Source organism: Saccostrea echinata, unplaced genomic scaffold (genome assembly GCF_033153115.1).
Source record: "Saccostrea echinata isolate AGI-Se365-2 ecotype Australia unplaced genomic scaffold, CSIRO_AGI_Sech_v1 ptg000034l, whole genome shotgun sequence".
NCBI lineage: Eukaryota > Metazoa > Mollusca > Bivalvia > Ostreida > Ostreidae > Saccostrea > Saccostrea echinata.
In genome coordinates this window covers 114668-133607 of record NW_026889783.1, presented here as the reverse complement: position 1 = coordinate 133607, position 18940 = coordinate 114668, and the positions used below count along the sequence as shown (strand labels likewise).

Here is an 18940-nt window from a genome sequence, read left to right as displayed (position 1 = left end):
AATTCCAGAGATGTTGGAGAGTTTTAGGGCTGATTCCTTAGGATGAGTAATACAGTTGTCAACAAACAGGATCAATTTTCTTTTCTGTTGATATTGTGAAGGTGACAAGCATTTCCATTAACCATGCTGAAAAGAGTGTCTCTGATGGACCAATTAACTGTACTTTTCAAATCCTACAGAGCAGTTGCTGCTCAGGCGGAAAACTCTCTGTGGTAGTCATAAAATGTTTGCCTGCATGTACACATTGGAAATTTCTATGTATTTCCTTTGTACCTGTATAATTCTTTCATGGAAATTCACTTATTTTCATGGATTTATGAAGGCATGGGACTAATGTCTTCAGGATACTGAGGCTTATGGTGAACTGTGGCACAGATTTGTCCACCTTGTATTTTGGTATTAGTTAACTTGCTAGACAGACATATCTTCTTTCCCTTTCTCATATTTTCGTTTTAAGGGAACCATTTACAATATCTTACTGTGGTAAACATTTGACAGAAACTTCTCATCTTGTATTCCTCCATTCTTTATTTATACAGTACACTCATTATCAATGTACAGTTAATAAATAAAGTGAACAAATTGATATGTAAGTTGTAAAAGTTAAAAAACTGACTTCATGAAATAAATGAGCACTGTGTCCAGAGTTGAAGTACATGTACTAGAATTGCATTGGAGCATAATTAATATTCTTTCATCCTTCCATTGTCTGTAAAGTGATAGACAAGTGACGGATAGGTGTCTAGCAGAAATTGGAATTTTTTTTTTGAGAGAGAGACACCCAGGGGTGAAAATGTGAAAAAAATAGACAACTATTTCTTTTCTTAGTTATGGGAGTGTACACTTTTATTTAATATGATAACATACAGAATTTACTTAGCGTATTAAAAAATTTTGCCTAAAAATCTATTATTAAATATAAACAACTTATTATTTTATTAAACTGTTATAACGAAAGGCAAATTGTACTGCATATATTTAAAAAAAATTGTATTCAAGAACTTTGAAAAATAATATATCACAGAAATGAGTCAAATCCAATTTCTTTATGCATGAATGACTAACGAACACAAAACACACAAAATCCAACCGATGGATTAAACTTTCTAAATTTTGATAGAATTTTTTAAGTAGTGCTAAATTATATTTGTACCAGAAACTTTGCAGGTACCTTGGCACTGAAGTTAGTTTAGTGAATTTTCTAATTTTCAGTATATAGGTGAAGAATGCCATGGAAATGGAACATACAAATTTGGGAGTCATTTTGTCAAAGAACAAGAGGCAAGGTTATTTATATGGTGATTGTGATGCAATGGCTTGAATTGCTTCAGATGCACAATTTTTATATTAAATACACAAATAAAAATGGTTAATTAATTTAATTTTGGTTCATTTTTAAACAGGGGTCAGCACTTAGGGGACACAATATATTATATAGCTATTTTAGGAGATGCAATTGCTCAAAAAAACTGTCTGCATTTTATGTGCCCCCCCCCCCCCCCCAAAAAAAAAAAATTTATACAAAACTTATTTCAACATGCACTACACAATAATAAATATCAAGGCAAATTCTTAAAAGGTCAAGTTTATTGATAGAAGGCCACTGCAGGGCCCCTTTATGACTTAGTCACTTTTCTAGTTTAAAATAATTGTGATTGACTAGAGTTAATTGAAAGTAAATGCTGTAAACAAATTAAAAAAAAAATATTTGTCAGTTTGAAATCAATCTGTGACTATTAGTTTATGCAAATGAGGAAATATTATAGTATTACATAGATTACATGTACGCTTCTTAAAATATTTAATGATTTATGGCTTGAATTATTTGTTAAAGAAGGTTGCAAAACTTTCAGATGTTTACTTGCATGTGAATAAAAGTTGGTTTACAGTATATGGGAATAATTATGTCATTAACAGATGTTTATGATTTTTACTGTTTCTCTGCTTTGTCATTAAAATTTTATTTATTTATTGAATCATCTGTGATAAAAGATATTAGGCTGTTCTGAACTGAAGAGGAATCTCAGATAAATATTAATGCCCTCACTTGAGCTTATCTGTTTACAACAACATTTTTATCATGTCATACTGAATATACCAATTGTTTATTGCTTTTAATCCACTGCCTCTTTATAAATTTTGTATTTCCTGAAAAGTTTTTTAAAAGAGTTATTTAAATTAGTGTTAATCGCAATTTTATCTGTTTAGCGTATATATATTTTTTTGTAATAAATTGAACAGTTCTTTTGTGTTGTCAACAATTTCTAGTCATTGAGGAATATTTATTGTTTTGAGCACTTTTTTCTCTATAACTTTTTTTTTTTTTTTTTTTTTTTTTTAAACAAAAAAAAAACTGTGCTTTTAAAGTATGTTTTTGCATAAATGTTTAACTTCACAATAAAATTTCTAATGAAAATGACTTTTTTGTACATTAGTAAATTTTCTTCTACATGTGAATTTATGTACCAGATTAGATCATCTATCCATCAAGTCTGACTAACTCAAAACTGAATAATGTAAACATGGATAAAACTAAATGAAACATGAATAATTAACACCTAAATAATCATAGATATAAATATATGGCATACTTCTAGAATGGTAAGTCATAATTTTAAATCTGAATCAATTTTTTAGGTCAACTGAGTCACTAAGGTGACCTTTTGCTATCTGTTTTTCTGTGTGTTGTCAGTTCTAAAATTTTGAACGTTTTTAGCTTCTTTAGAATGGTTGAACCAGTTTCAGCTTTGGGTTAAGGAGAACAGGTATTGTGAATTCATGCTCTCTTGCCTCCTTGGGGCCCAAGAGGTGGGGCCAAAACCATCAAAATAAATGCAGTTTTCAAAATCAGCAGTAGAACTCTTAGCATGATTATAACAAGCAATGATTGCTTTACCAAAATTGTGAAATTCATGGCTTCAGGATGATGGTTCTGGTGGTAGGGCAGGGTTCTATCATGTGTAGTGAAAATGCATAATTTTTATGCCCCTCCATGAATATGGCCGGGGCATATAGTGTTTGTCATGTCCGTCTTCCGTCCTTCCGTCTGTCCTTCTGTCACCATTCAAAATATTTTTATCAAACTTAATATGCTGATACGTATTTATGAGAACTATTCAACTGCATCAAAAACATTTGACCTTGAACTTTTCTGGGACCTTGACCTCACTTTTCTTAAATTTGCAATTTGCTTAATTTTAAAGAAACCATTTAAGATATATTTATGTAAGCTTATGCACTTAAACATAATTTAGTGAGAATTTATCATCTATATCCAAGTTTTTAGATTTCAATTTTAAAGAAACTATTCAAGATATTCTCATCAAATTTCATACACTAAGACAAATTTTCATGTTTCATTAATAATATACCCTCGGCGGGGCATTCATGTCCTATGGACATATTTCTAGTTTAAAAAATCTTCTCTGCTCCTGTATACTTAGCAGACAAACTAAGTGCATGGTTATAATGAGCAAGAGTGCCTCTTCCAAAATTTCAAAGTTCATGGCCATTACGGTACTATAATTAAATGAAATTAATGGCTCATGGGTCAGGGGTTCTGGTGTTCGGTTGGGGCCCTATTGATCATGTAGCAAAAATGCATTAATTGTTTAAAAATCTACTCTCTGCTCCTTGGTATTCAGCAGACAAACAACAGGGTAAGTGCATATTAATGAAGAGTAAGAGTACTTTACCAAAATTATGAAACTAATGGCCTCGAGGTCAAGGGTTTCAGTGTTGCAGTCGTTTGACCAGTTGCGAATAGAGAACTGATTAGGCGGTGCTATAAATATATGACAGCATTATTTCAAAATCTAATTTGTTTGTCAAAGTAGTTCAATGACTTGTGGAAATAAATGTTTCATAAAAGTTCAGCCTTTCAAAAAAACTTTTTATTTTAGCAAGTTAATATTGGTACTCATTTCACTAGTTAAGAATAAGCCGACAAGTTCCGAATACCTTAGCGGTTCCCATGCAGTTTGACCCTAAATTAAAAATATCCATCCCACACATTATCAATTGACATGCCTAGGAAAAGTTGAAATAAATGCTTACCAGTAAGTAAATGGTATTTCCAAAGGATAAAGAGAAATAACAGTCACATTTACAATGAAGAAATAACAGAAAACTAACATATTATACAGTGTTTATAATGGGTATTCGGAACTAGTAAAATAACAACAGGAAAATATTCAGATATCTTCTGGTGGTCTAATCATTTATTTTCAGCAAGCTTTTGGTATTTGTTACCAATTGACTGTTATTTGGTCTAATCATTTATTTTCAGCAAGCTTTTGGTATTTGTTAAAATACATATGAAACCTACTTTTGATATTAAAATGTTTTTTTAATGTGAAAAATTGACGTCTTTACAGACGTTTTTCTGCAGACAAATGCTTCGTGGTGATTCAGATTTGTTGCATAGTAAAAGTATGTCACCTGATTCAAGTATGATAGCAAACACAAACTGACAGCAAAAAATAAAAACTTCACATAATTCTAACACTCATAGAATATGTATGAATTTATGTTTACACTATTGAATTTATTAATTATCAGCTCGTAAATTATTAAGTATTCGGAACTGATCAAAATTCTGAACTGGTCAAACGACTGTTCGACAAGGCTCTATCTTCTGCTGAAAATGCATTGACTGTTAAAAAAATCTTCATCTCTGCTTCTTGTTATTTAGGAAACAAACTAAATACATAGTTATGCTGAGTGTTCCTGTGCCAGATTGTGAATTTCATGGCTCCTGGGTCTGAGGTGTTAGAAAGGTGTTCTATTGAATTATATATGAAAAATGTATTAATTTTTCAAATCTTCCTCCCTACTCCTTTGCATCTAGCAGGCAAACTGTGTACAAAGTTATAATTCATTTTAGAAAGTTTGCCTCTAGATTTGTGATATTCATACCACTGGGTAAGGGAATCTGATGCTTCATTGATTTTGATTCAAGAGGATTTGATAAGACTTTTGGAAATTTCAATTTATTTAGGTATTGGGTGTGTTTGCTACCATAACAACTCTCTCCTTGTACCCCTTCTCCCATACATGGACGACAGCTAGCCATCTCTCACCCCCACCCCCAACCCCCCACCCCACAACACACTTTTTCATTGTCCAATACTGTTGAATACTGTTCAGATCCCCAACCCTTGTACTTTTTATTTTGCCCTGTCAAAGCCCAAAAAAAATTAATAACTTGGTTCTCAGGCCCGTTTTCTCAAAAATAAATGCGGGAGGGAGGCATGTTTTTTTTTTCCTTTGCACTTCATAAAAAACAGACATGGGATTTTTGATTTTTTTTTTAATTTAAAAACTAGCCACTTTTAATAAACAGTGCTCCAACATTGAGTGTAGAAATCAAGATCATTTATTTCCTGCTTCTTTCCCTTTCCTATTGCATTTTTTTTACATTCCGATGATTCGTGCAATGAAACAACGGCATCCCAACAACCAGACGTGTTAAACTTACAGAGGCTGACACTTTTAGTAATGCATGTGGTTAATTGCTTACGTATCACGACTAATCTAAGAGTGTTTCAGCACTTTAAATAGCGCTTATGATTTTGTTAAACATTGTCAAATTTATCAGTCTTTGTTTTACCCACACTAAATGAAAACGGCCAATCTTGCTGAAGTTTCTCTGGAAACGTCAAAGTTGCGAGGTTGAGGGAGCATCTTTGATAGGGTTATTGAGTTCTAGCATGGAACAACCTTCAGAAACCCCCACTATATGCTGTGGAAGTTTTACAGTAATTCCCTTATGAATTTGCACTGAAATCAATGCCATCATGACCAAACTTAATCTTGATGCGTTAACCATGTTAACTTGGTAACTTGACAGCCATATTTGCAAGTTATAACTAGGCCACTAGTCTTGATCATCTTGTTGTTTGTCAAACATTTTACTGATGAGAATATTTTATTTTATTCATTTGAGGATAAAAATGGGTAATGCTCATTGTTAAATGAGATGCGGGCGGGCCTGAGAACCAAGTTATTAACTTTTTAAGGCAAATTGTTAATGGGATTATGAATTCTAAGCCCTTTACAAAAAATATACAATTTGTGTCCTTCTGGTCCAGGAGTCTGGCCCCAAGTCGGGGATAACTTAGTCATATATTGAAATTTTTTATACAGTGTACTTTTAGGTATCTTATTCTGAACTTCTAGGTAACAAGTTGCAAAAATAAGGTAATGAATAACAAAATCCTTACAAAACTGTAAAATTTTTGTCGCATGAGTAAGGAGTTCCTATTCCGTGGCCATATCTTGAGAAACTCCTAGCACTACAGCTGACCAACAAAACCCATGGATTAAGAAGTCATAGCCTGAGAAACTTGTGATACTGATGGGTGACTATCAAGATCTCCTGTTGCAATTCTAGTCAATTGACCAAAATGAACTCTTACCATGTATTATTTAGATAATGGTGCAGGATTTATTTTTTGCAATTTTTGCCCCCCCCCCCCCCCCCCTCCCAAAAAAATATCCATCAGTTTATATATTACATGTTATTTCTGTTTGAATATTTGATTTTAGTCAAAATACTAATTCAAACTGTAGAACAGAATGATTGAGAAGTTATAGTAGTACAGTAATAAAGATTCTAGGTAACTGAAGGCTTTAAATATTGAGGGATCAAATTGCAAAAAAAATCAAGCTGCAGAAATTGCACCAAGATACAGTAGTATTATAAAAGGATAAAGTTAAAAAACTTATATGAATGAATTATTAGAGGTTTAGCCTGTAAAGGTTATGATTCACAGGATTATTTTAGAAAGTAAAGCACATGCATTATACTAGTTTGTTGCACCTTCAGTAAAGTTTGATAACATATTGTTGCCTAACATTGATTAACTTGAATTTCTGGAAATCTTTAAGGTCAATACCAGGAAGCTGGGAGTGTGGTATGTTATCAGTTGGACTGAGATAACGCTATCTAGCGGAGGGTGTTATCAATAGACCAGAGTACATATGAATGGACTAAAACACAAGTTTCCCTTCTATGGATTAATGTGACCTATTCTTATTTACTAAGGTTAGTCTCTGAAGTCTCTAAGAAATGTATTCTGTTTAATTACTTACTGCACACTTGGTAACCTCTTGTTTGAATCTTGACAAGCTTAACCAGTTCTAAGAGCAACTTTGATAGAATTGTACAACAGTTGCAGTTTACTTTTGCATCAGTTATTGGTTGTTATATTTTATTTTGTTACGTTTTTTTTTTTTAACTAAACATGGATGTAATATGCTACGTAAAATGAGATAAGGAAAGATGTAAAGCTCATGCATGCTTGAGAATAAAGACAGATTCTAGTTGTTGCTTAATACTGCCACACATACTAGTCTCAGATAATTTGTATACCCAGAAAATTAAGCAGTGTTCTTGCCTTATGGCTGTTGCTATATGACATGCCACAACAAACTCAGAGACAGAAAAATCTTATGTATTTTAAATTTCTTTAATTTCCTACCACAAGTTAAACTTTTAGAATCAAATATGGAGATAACGAACAGTAATCAAGCTTAAAAGTCCATAGAAAAAATACAAATCAGGAGCAGAGCAAACACAGACCTCTAAAAACTTCAGAGGTGGGATGGTGCCATGAAGGATTAAGCATCCCCTGCCGACCGGTCACACCTACAGTGTGTTCCTTGTCATGATAGGGAAAAAACAGAAAAATTCACAGACAATTCAATGTGTAAATAATGGTCTAACAATAAGTATGAAAAACGTCAGTCAGCATTTGACTTGATGGTAGATTTTATTTGCTGACAAGGTCCTTGTATCAACCATAGAACTTGCGAAATGATGACTTTAAACAAGATTGTTGATAATCTTGTTTCATCAACTTGTTTGTTAATAGCTTGCCTCATTTAAGAAATTGTCTGTACATAGACATGTTCTTGCATAACTAATCAACTCAGAGATATAAACCCCATATGTTGGTGATTAGGGGATATTGCTTTTTAAGTAAGGGGAGTTAGTGATAGAAAAGTTGAAGTCATCATGTTATCTAAAGATTTGTTGTTAGGTTACCATAAATGTTTTTTTTGTAGTATAATATCAAAATATGACACAGATGTGTCAGACTCTGTGGTATCTTTTATTTCAAGTTTACTGAGATATATTGAGTCGACATATGAATGGAAGTAACTATTGTTAATTGATAATAGGTCGTCTATACATGTATATGTAAATGTCGAGTTGAAAGCCACAGCAAGTGTTTTCTTCTTCTTGTGTACAAGTTTTTGAATAAATTCTGCTTCATATGAATGCAAAGATAGGTCTGCTAATAATGGGGCCCAATTGGTACCCTGGAGAATTCTGACAGATTGTTGGACGACCTGGTCTCCAAAATCAACATAGATATTGTCAATCAGAAACGCAAGCATCTTTTTAATATCAACCTCAGAGTACTTGTGTGTATAATATTAGAATTTTTCCTAACAAAATAATTTTGTAAATGACAAATGACCAGGTAAGTAAATTTACAAGTTCCATTTTTATTGAAAAAGCAGCTATGATGTCAAAAAGTCTGGATTTTAATTTATGAGTGCAATCACAAAAAATCAGATTTTAATCCTTTTTTCAATTTTGTCATTTAAATCATGATTGTTTAAAATAGATTTGTTATAAATATACTTTACTATTCTTAAAATTCATCAAAAGAAGTTTTGTGTTAAAAGAAAAAAATATCTAGCAAAATATATATAACATCAATGTGTTTATTTTCTTCTGGGTACTTGTGTCATGAGGTCTCAGAACTCCCATGTCATAATGACGTCATCTTATTGCTCATTCACTTTCAGTATTAATAGAAATTGGAACCCTCATCCAAGCATCTTTTAGAGATGTGATGAATGAGGGTCATTTTCTGAATTTAAGCCAAAAGGCTACGAGGGTTTAAATGGAATATTGTATCCCACTAAGACCCATGTTCCTTATTTTAAAGTTTCAAAGTAAACAGTATTCACACCCGAGTGCTTCTCACACCATGCTTTATGAACTTCCTGCTGACCATTGTCTGAGTCTAATTTAAAGCATGATAGTTATCTCTAAATAAGTTATTTTCAAATTTGTTGTCAAGCGGTGGGACTCAAGTAATAAAACTTATAAAACTGTTATCATTGAATCATAATATATAACGATGGGAGGGTATTTAAACCCTCGTAGCCTTTCGGCTAATTTGGAAAAATGACCCTCATCCATCACATATCTAAAAGATGCTTGGATGAGGGTTCCATTTGACCTCATTGAGTCTCCAGCTTTACTCAGGTTTAAGTGGAATCTTTAAAGACTTGTGACAACAAATTTAGAAAATAATTAACAATGCTGCAATCAAAATTACAAAAATTAACAGAAACTACATGTATAAGAAGTATACCAATACAATAATTAAATTTATTAAGTGAAGTTACATAATTATGTATACAATTAATTACTTTGAAAAATTTTTATTCTTAATACACAAGATACACAATCATAAAAAATCTCTCAAGAATAACAATAATTACTGTTTTGTCACACATAATTAAAATCACTGAATTGTTCTTAAATCACTTACGTGTCCATCTTTATTACAAACGGAAGCCTATGTTAATCCTACGTGCATGTCCACCAAGATCAAGGATGAGAAATTTCCTTTCAAATCCACCATTATGAAGAAGAAGTTCGCAGAACAGTGTTCGAAAAGGAATTTGATAGATCTCTTCTGTAGAAAGTATAAAAAGTTTTAGCATTAGCCCAATTTGCAGTTTCAAGAGTTTCTTTTATTTGAACACCACCAGCAAAAGCTGCTGAGGTTGATGCACTTCTATAAGAATGTGCTAAAAATATTGTGTCATCAATGCCAGATCTCTTTAAAATTTCTTTTAACCAATGAGCCACAGTGCTTGTTGAAATTTCATTGAAAGTTTTAAATGAAATTAATAATTTATTTGATTTACATTTCTCTTGAGTAATTTTTAGATATTCTTGTAAAGGGTGTAACACACAACACCTCTTGTCTGGAAAAGAACTGATCTTTAATTGTTGTACTTCATGACCTGGTCTTGAAGTTTTTTGTAATTCATAAATTGTGAACACTACGTATTCACCATGATCAGCCATTTGATTTATTTGTAAAGAAACTAGAGTTCGAACTCTCTGAGCTGTGATCAAAGCAATCAAAGAAGCTGTTTTCAAAGTCAAACTTTTAAGGTCCAAATTTTCTAATGGATAAAGTGATTTCAAATACTCAAGCACTTTACCAACATCCCAGGTTGTGCTGTATTTTGGTTTTGGTTTCTTAGCAAGAAAAACACCTTTTTGAACAATTGTATCCTTATAATTAATAGTATGATACAGTCCCTGAAACGTTCTACTTTCCCACTTGAACGGTGAGCGAACGGTGAACGAACGGTGAACGAACGCAGAGCGAACGGTGAGTGAACGATGTGTGAACGCTGAACGCAACTTGGTGAACGATGTGTGAACGCTGAACGGTGAGCGAACGCAGAACGCGAACGGAGCGCAAACACGTGTGAACGGTGAACGAACGGTGAACGCGAGATGAACGATATATTCGGAATGCCTCTGATCTTTTCCTTGCATTGAAACTATTTTATTGTTTTATTATGTCAAGTGCCAATAAATAAATAAATCAATCAATAATAAATAAGTAAACCAATAAATGAATGAATAAATAAGTCAATAAATTAATAAAATAAATTCTCCAAAATTGTCCTGAGAAAGATGATGCATGCACATTAAGTTTTTAATCACACAATTTTTATCGCATTAAAACATTGCAATTGTTGCCGAACGCTGAACTATAAGATATTTTTTTAGTTGGAAAATAAAAAAATGTTTATTCTTATTTGATAACAAATCAGAGAAAACTTCTGACTTATAGAATGAATTAAAGTGGTTGTAACATCCATTCATATATCTCCGTGTTAAGGCGATTTCGTGTAAAGTAATGAAAAAAAAAATAATTACATAGGTCAATGGACGTTTTGCATTTATACGCTCGTATTTTAAATTTTTAATACAATAATATATTATGTGTCATTTCTATTTTACATGATGATTTATCAGGCCCGTAGGAAGCAAATTCGGTTGGGGGGGGGCACAGCTATACATTTTCAGTTGATAGTTGAGGGGGCACTACCAAAAATTTCCTGACAAGCAAATAAAAAAAAAAAAAAAAAAAAAAGATCATCAGACTTTTTATTGCGGGGGCACAAGCATATAGTATCTATGTTTACTATAATAATCTATATATCGGCAAAATTATTGGGGAGGGGGGCACACCCCCCTTGCCCCCCCCCCCCCGGTTCCTACGGCCATGTTTACTGAGCAGACTTCTACATTTATCTGTAGATGGCCGTGATTATACTCGGACAAGATAATACAAAGATACATATCCATATTATTTGTTATAAATTCAATTTTCAGAACTTGATATTCAAGTAATATGCTGTTATAGTTTTTATTGAACAGACAAATGAGAGAGAGAGAGAGAGAGAGAGAGAGAGAGAGAGAGAGAGAGAGAGAGAGAGAAATATTCCGTTTTAGCTAGCCCCCCCCCCCCCCCCCCCCCCCCCATTTCAGGCTTCACTACATGTTTGTACCTATATCAAACAAAAACTCTGAAAAATTTTTTCTGAGTATATCAGACAGTGAAAGTAACTTTTTTTTTTTAATCAACAAATCAAATCCATTTGTTTGACAGTCATACTCGTTTTTATTTTCCTGCTTCAAGTTCACACGAAGTCCACGTGCTTGTCCTGTCAATCAAAATCATTCGACACTGTGCAGGTGTGAAAGTTTCGTCACATCGAAGACGAAGTGCGAGTATTTCCAACAAGTTATAACATTTATTTTTATCATTTTCTAGATTTGATTCCAACATTTGAATAATAATTGAATAAAATACATAGGGCATTAACACTTGAATTTGAAACATACTCTCTGCCAATTCCAAATACCACCGCCGACACGTGTACATTGTGAACTACTATTGTTTTGTGACTTTTTTAGATGCCTTTTTGTTTTGAGACTGAAATTTTTGTTCTAAAAAGACCTTTACTTTTTTTTAAAATGTTAATTAAAATATTCTGGAAATACAATACTGACTAAGTAATCGATTTAGGGGGAAAAGGGGGGTATTAATCATATCGAATGACAAACATATAAAGTTACGGTGAAGAAAGATTTTTTTTCTCTCTATAACTATAGACTTTACATATTATAGTAGAGAAAATTCTGTAGTGCATTACATTTTAAATAAATATTTCCTTTAACCACACCATCAATTTAATTCGCTCTAAAGATAATAAATTAATATGATATCCGCAGTACTATGTATAACTCTCAGAACTAATTCTATCATATTTTCTGTAGTAATTGAAAAAAAAACATGTTATAAATAAATATTTTCGTAATTTTGCTGTGTAATTATTTGACTTGGATAATTATATCTCCATTAACGATTTGTCGTCTTTAACAAAACAACAAAATGTTGTCAGTGCTTGAAGTACTTGCACATTAATTGCCTTTAGTTAAATTTAATATTTCAGCATCGTTCTACATAGGTACAGAATGTGCTTATAACAACATTTATTTTCCAGAGTAATTTAATAAATAACCTAACAGCTAAGTTAGAATAATAAAAATATATATTGTAGATATTTTCCCCCATGAAATAATGATTCTTCAAACACGATATGTAAGTTATTAAATTAAAAAACCTGTAACTCCTAACCTACAAAAAGATAAGTCCTTTCACTTCGGAGTTCCGAATGACAATGAAAACTGAACGATAGGTGAACGCTGAACGCAAGGTGAATGCAAAGTGAACGGAACGAAGAGTGAACGCTGAACGCTTTGTGAACGGTGAACGCGAGCGCACGGTGAACGGTGAACGCAAAACTGTGAACGGAGAGCCAACGGTGAACGCACGGTGAACAAACGGTGAACGAACGGTGAACGAACAGTGAGTGAACGGAAAAATGGGAAAGTAGAACGTTTCAGGGACTGTAAGAGAAATCATTTTCTCCCAACCATGAAAGATAATTTATGATCTGATTACAAGAAGGTTGCAGGGGATTAATTTTTCTCTGATAGCACCAAATGACCCACTTATTCCAAATAAAATCATGCTTCTAATTTTTCATGTGTTTGTGCTAGGTCTCCATGAGTTTGTAATATTTTCGATAGACTTTTCTGATAAGCCTCTACTTTTGAGTTTAAGCCTGACACAGGACAGGCGAAAAGAAACATCTTTCTTTTGTTCATAGGATGCAACTGATTGTTGTGTGCTAGACGTAACAAATTGGGTATTACTGGTAATCGAATGGGGTTCCTTATTAACCTCCCTAACAGTTTTGGATACCAGGACTGGGTGCCCCACTTTGGAACAATCAGAATTGCTTTTCTCACCTTGTCTTCCTCCAGTTTTTGCAGAATTCTTCCAATCAAGCTAAAAGGAGGAAAAATAAAAGGTTTAAATTCAGTCCAAGATATAGAAAATGCATCAGATGTGATTGCCATTGGATCTGGAAACCACAAAACATAATTATCGAACTGTTTATTCAATCTCATCTTCACTAGCTAAGGGTTTCTGATCCGCTATGCTCCTCATAATCCCTTGGCCTACGGTGCTGTCAAAAGTTGGGATTTTTTTCTCAAGTTGTGATTGGAGTTGATTGATATAGATCAACCAATCAGCAATTGTTTTTATACCCCCACTCCGAAGGAGAGGGGGGTATACTGTAAATTCCTTATTTTACACAAGTACTTAATATTGCGAAATGGCCCAAGGGCGTCAAATCGCGGGAATAATAATTCGCGAATCAGTGATTTATCTAGAGATTTTACATACATTGAAGCACCATAAAAATAAAAGCGAGTAATTTTATTTTGCGAGTGGTGCTCCTCGCGTAATTACACGATAATTTATTCCTCGCGTATATTTAGGAATCTACAGTACTCTTTTACCCTTGTGTGTCTGTCTGTCTGTGTGTGTGTGTCTGTCTGTAACAAATTTTGGTCGTAGTTTTCTCAGCAACTACTCATCGCAGATGCTTGAAATTTTAGCACAAACTTTGTTTAGGCATGCCATATGGTGGGATTCATTTTTGTATGAATCCAATTTCAACTTCCTGTTTATCCATGCGTCTGTCTGTACCATACATAACAAATTTTGGTCACAGTTTTCTCAGCAACTACTCATTGCAGATGCTTGAAATTTTAGCACACTCTTTATTTAGGCATGCCATATGGTGGGATTCATTTTTGTACGAATCTGATGTCAATTTCCTGATTATCACTGTGTCTGTCCATAACTGAACTTAGGTATTCACATCAGAGCGGGGGTATTGCTAGTGAGCATTTGCTCACAGACTTCTTGTTTGTAAATGAAGATATCTGCTTTCGGGATATATCGTGACTCATTATAGTCTTGGGAATGAAAAACACAAACTGAATGATGATCCGTAAGATAACATGTCATTCTATAAATAGTTATGGTATGATCCAATCTTAAGTTGAAGTGCAAATAATGTGACCTGGAATCGATATTACAGATGTATACTTGCACCCTAAATTAGTAAACATCGCTTGATACCTTCTCGTTAATTATTCTCTAAAGACTTTAATGTTTAAATTTGCTTTTTTATTTCTATCAATGACACAATCTGTGCATGAATTCGAAATCAGATATGATGTAAATTATTAACATTCCCGTCTTTTGACAGCACCATTTGCCAAGGGTTTGTGAGGAGAGTAGTGGATCAGAAACCCTTGGCTATAGTGAAGATGATTCAATGTAGAGGCAATCAAATCTATATCAGGATAAAATAATGCTTCACAATTGTGATCAAAAATATTTTCATTCAGTTTCCATTCTGTGGAGTCACTAAATGATCTTGATAAATAATCTGCAGTAACATAAATTTGTTTTTTTCCTGCTCTATGAACTACTGAAATTACAAAATATTTCTTTCATCACACCACAGAAAAATTTCTTCTGCAATCCTAAATAAAGAATCACTGAACCACCTTCATTATTTATGTAACTGACTACTGAACTATCAATGTCAGATCTTATGCAGATATGAGTATCTTCGATTTGATTACATAAACTCAGTAATGCAAATTTAATGGCTAATATTTCTAGAACATTTATGTGCAATAAAGGTTCAGCATCTGTCCATCTACCACCTGTATGAACTCCTTTTAAATTTGCACCCCAACCAGCAATCGAGGCATCTGTTTCCAGATATATGTCAATTTTTGGGTATCTTATCCATTTACCATTTCTCTTTTTAATATTATCCTTCCACCATGAAATTTCAGTTATAAACTCTTCACTCAAAAAAATTTCACCTTCGTAATCGTTTTCAGAGATAGTTAAAGCATGAACTTTGTCTCTGTCTAAATATCTAAAATGTAATGCACCTAAATTTATTGCATATAATGATGATGTAAATAGAACCAATGAGCTTTGTAATTTCCCTAATTGAATGCCTCTTCTTATTCTTTAATACAGCTTCATAATTTAAGATAATTTTTTCATCAGGTAAATAAACCTTGAATTCAACAGAATCAATAATGTGCCCCAGGTAGGAAATTCTGGTTGATGGCACCAACATAGACTTTTTTCTTTTTACACTAAATCCTAATTTTTGTAATAAGTTCACCAGAAAATTTGCATTGATTTGCATGCTTTAAAAGTATCAGCTTCAATCAGAGAATCATCTATATAGTACATGTATAAAGAAGAAATTCCTTGCTGTCTAAGATAAGCAAATACAGGTTTCATTATTTTAGTAAAAACTCTGGGTGCAGAAGCCAGTCCAAAAATCAGAGCATTACAATGATATAAAATTCCATTCCATAAAAATTTTGAATACTTCCTGTCCTTGTTATTAACAGGCACTGACAAATAAACATCTTTTAGATCAGTACTCACAAGGAGTAAGTTTTTCTTTATAGATGATAAAATTGAATCCAAAGTCTCCATTTTAAAATGATGATATTGAACAAACCCATTTAATTTTTTCAAATTTATCACTGGTCTATATTTACCATTCTTCTCGATCTTCAACTATAAAAATGTTCGAAATGAATTGTCCCCATTCATAACTCCCAGAGCGGTCCCAGAGCAGTCCCACAGCGGTCCCAGAAAGCAGTCCCAGTGGTCCCAGAAAGCAGTCCCAGCAGTCCCAGTGGGCGGGGTTAATTAATTAAATGGGCAGAGCTTACTCAGAAATGAGGTTACCAATAAACAATGTAACTATAAAAGGCAGTGGAAATTGATGATGCATTTCTTTCTGAGCAGTAACAACAAATATTTACAATTATTATGTGACAGTCATTTCTGAACTGTTAGGAAAATTACAGTACGTGTATAGCAACAAATAATTAATATTGAATGAAGAAGACATTCACACCTTCTAATAATATGATTATTTAAATAAAGTTATGTGGTATATTAATTTTTCACCAAAATAAATCCATTTTTTTATTATCTGTGATTGATATTGGTTTCCATATTTATTTATTTTTATAGAAAATTAAACTTGAATTATTTTTTTTTCTATCAGCTGAATTAGTTTAAATAGATTTTATAATTATGGAGCAAAGCCGATTCCCATACTACTGTGAATGTATTTTTCTTACTGGAAAATATCGCGGCTTTTGAAAAATTCTTTGTAAAATTTTGCCAAGTATCATATTTCAGTCATGATTATTTTTACTGACATGCCAATTTGATTATCGTTAGATTCTCTATGTAACAGAAAACAATAACACTCAGTTTTAAGTGTTTTAAGTGTACATCTGAGTGTACATCTGTACGCGAATGGAACCCTCAGATTATGTTTAAAATTAATTAATTCCGAAATAAATCTATACACATTTATTTAAACAAAAAAAATTTTGCAGTCCATAGATTGTCATTGTCATTGTTGACCAGCATGTTCAGTGATGTGTAACACTGATACCATTCATTGACTTTCTGCTAATCATACCCAAAAGCGATTGAAACTTCAAGTGTTGACACCACACAATTCCCGATATTTTCAAATGTTTATTTTTTAAATAAATGTACCTTTTTAATAACTTGTTTATAAATTAAAAACTAATTCATACATAAATCCCCAAATACTTTCATGTTCACATTGTTTATATGTCGGAAGAATGGTAGAATAATTTTATTTCATGGTCATTTAATAAATTAATTATTAGGTTTTATTTGAGGGCGGTAAAAAATAGCATGGAATGCGCTTCTTTTTAAGCATGCATGGTTTTACTTTTTCAATTAAAAAAAAATCCAGTACAGTACTCCCTCTGAATATCTTACTGTAATAACGTGTTTGTTTTTTGTGCTAATGCAAACTTTTAGTACATGATTTGATAGCATAAATTAATTAAATAGGCCTAGATAATTTTGTTTAAAACACCTGTATTAAAGTTTAATTTAAGGGATAAAAATCATCCCCTGACTTCCCTTTTTAACTACATGTACTTTCATTTTTTAAAAATCAATTCTAGACTGCAATGGTGTAAATTTAGAGCCCCTTAAGACGTATAGTAATTACATGTATATCTATCTCTACTTGTTAAAATTTTGTAAGAAATCCTTGTTTTTTATTTTTTATCTTAAACACCTCTCTGCTGAAAGTAAACAAAACAACAACAGGGAGACTGCAAATTCAGAATACACAAGGGGGCGGAGCTATCATGTCACTCAGAACCTTTTTCAGGCATGAGTGAACAAAGCAGTCCCAGAAAACAGTCCCTGGGACTGCTGGGTCTGCTTTCTAGAGCAGTCCCACAGCACTCCCAGAGCAGTCCCATAGCGGTCCCGGGGACTGCTTTCTGGGACTGCTTAGGTGTCAGGTTGGGTCTGGTTGGTATTGTATATCCCATAATAGACTACAAGATCCAAGGATCTTTAGTAATTTCTTTCCATTTTTCTAAATGTTTTGCTAAAAAGCATGCAGTAAATGATGGACTTTTAATTTTACTTACATTCAATATCCTTGATATGTCTTTCTTAGGGCTGTTCCCCTGTAGCCTCTTGACCGGCCTATTCTTCTCCCTCTGTATGAACCTGGTGCTGTGCCTCTGTACCTGCTTCGGAAGTTTTTTGAATTATTGAAGTTTTTTAGAATTGACCATATTTTGACCTGTAATGAGCTGTTTATTAATCTTCGAAGCGTCTGTCATCTCTTTCATTCTTTTTGTAACGTCTGATGGAAATAAAGTTTTTTCTTCTATAGGCGTAGATGCCAAACAAAATTGTTGAAATTTTTTATGTAAATAAGGCCGTAAAATGTAACATCAGGATCTCCTGATGTTGGTTTCATACATTGCGTTACAGGCTAGAGTAATGGCATCAGAGACATGCTTCTTCACTTGTTTCATATCAAATTTATTTTTTTTAAACATTTCAGCCAAGTTATCATAGGAACAATAGCCGTCCAAGAATTTTCTGAGCTTCCTGAATTGTTTTGTCTCTTTGCTGAACATTGACAAAATGATTATTCCAAATTTCAGAGTTGATAAATGGGGGTACAAAATTTTTGCAGTTCTCTGGAACTTTTATTTTGTCCAAATATTTTGACACATCTGCTTTCTGAGTGCAACCCATTTTTATGAATTTTGCCAAATTATCAGAAATGAGAGAACAAAATTTTGTTTCATCCTCAAAAACTTTAGGCATAGAGAATTTGTTATTATCTTCATCAAAAATAACTTCCGGATCATTATCAATAGAAACAAGATGTGTGCGAATCACTGATGCCCCCGTATGGCAGCTTATGGCGAAGGTTAAAGTTTCTCAAATGCAAGTCAAACTCCAGGTCAAGAGATCAAAAATGTTGGTACCCGAAGAAAGGTCTTGTTTTAAGGAATATATCTGTGAAATTTGAAAGA

The 18940-nt window shown here is 33.0% G+C and overlaps 1 long non-coding RNA gene across 1 annotated transcript; it reads right to left on the bottom strand.

Annotated features, from left to right (window-relative positions):
• Positions 1-9663: 9663 nt before the first annotated feature.
• On the bottom strand, positions 9664-18339 carry LOC133199325 (uncharacterized). Its single transcript, XR_009722788.1, has 3 exons — positions 18035-18339; positions 13439-13478; positions 9664-9725 (listed from the first exon to the last, which is right to left on the bottom strand). It is a non-coding gene; the product is annotated as an uncharacterized LOC133199325 (long non-coding RNA).
• Positions 18340-18940: the final 601 nt, after the last annotated feature.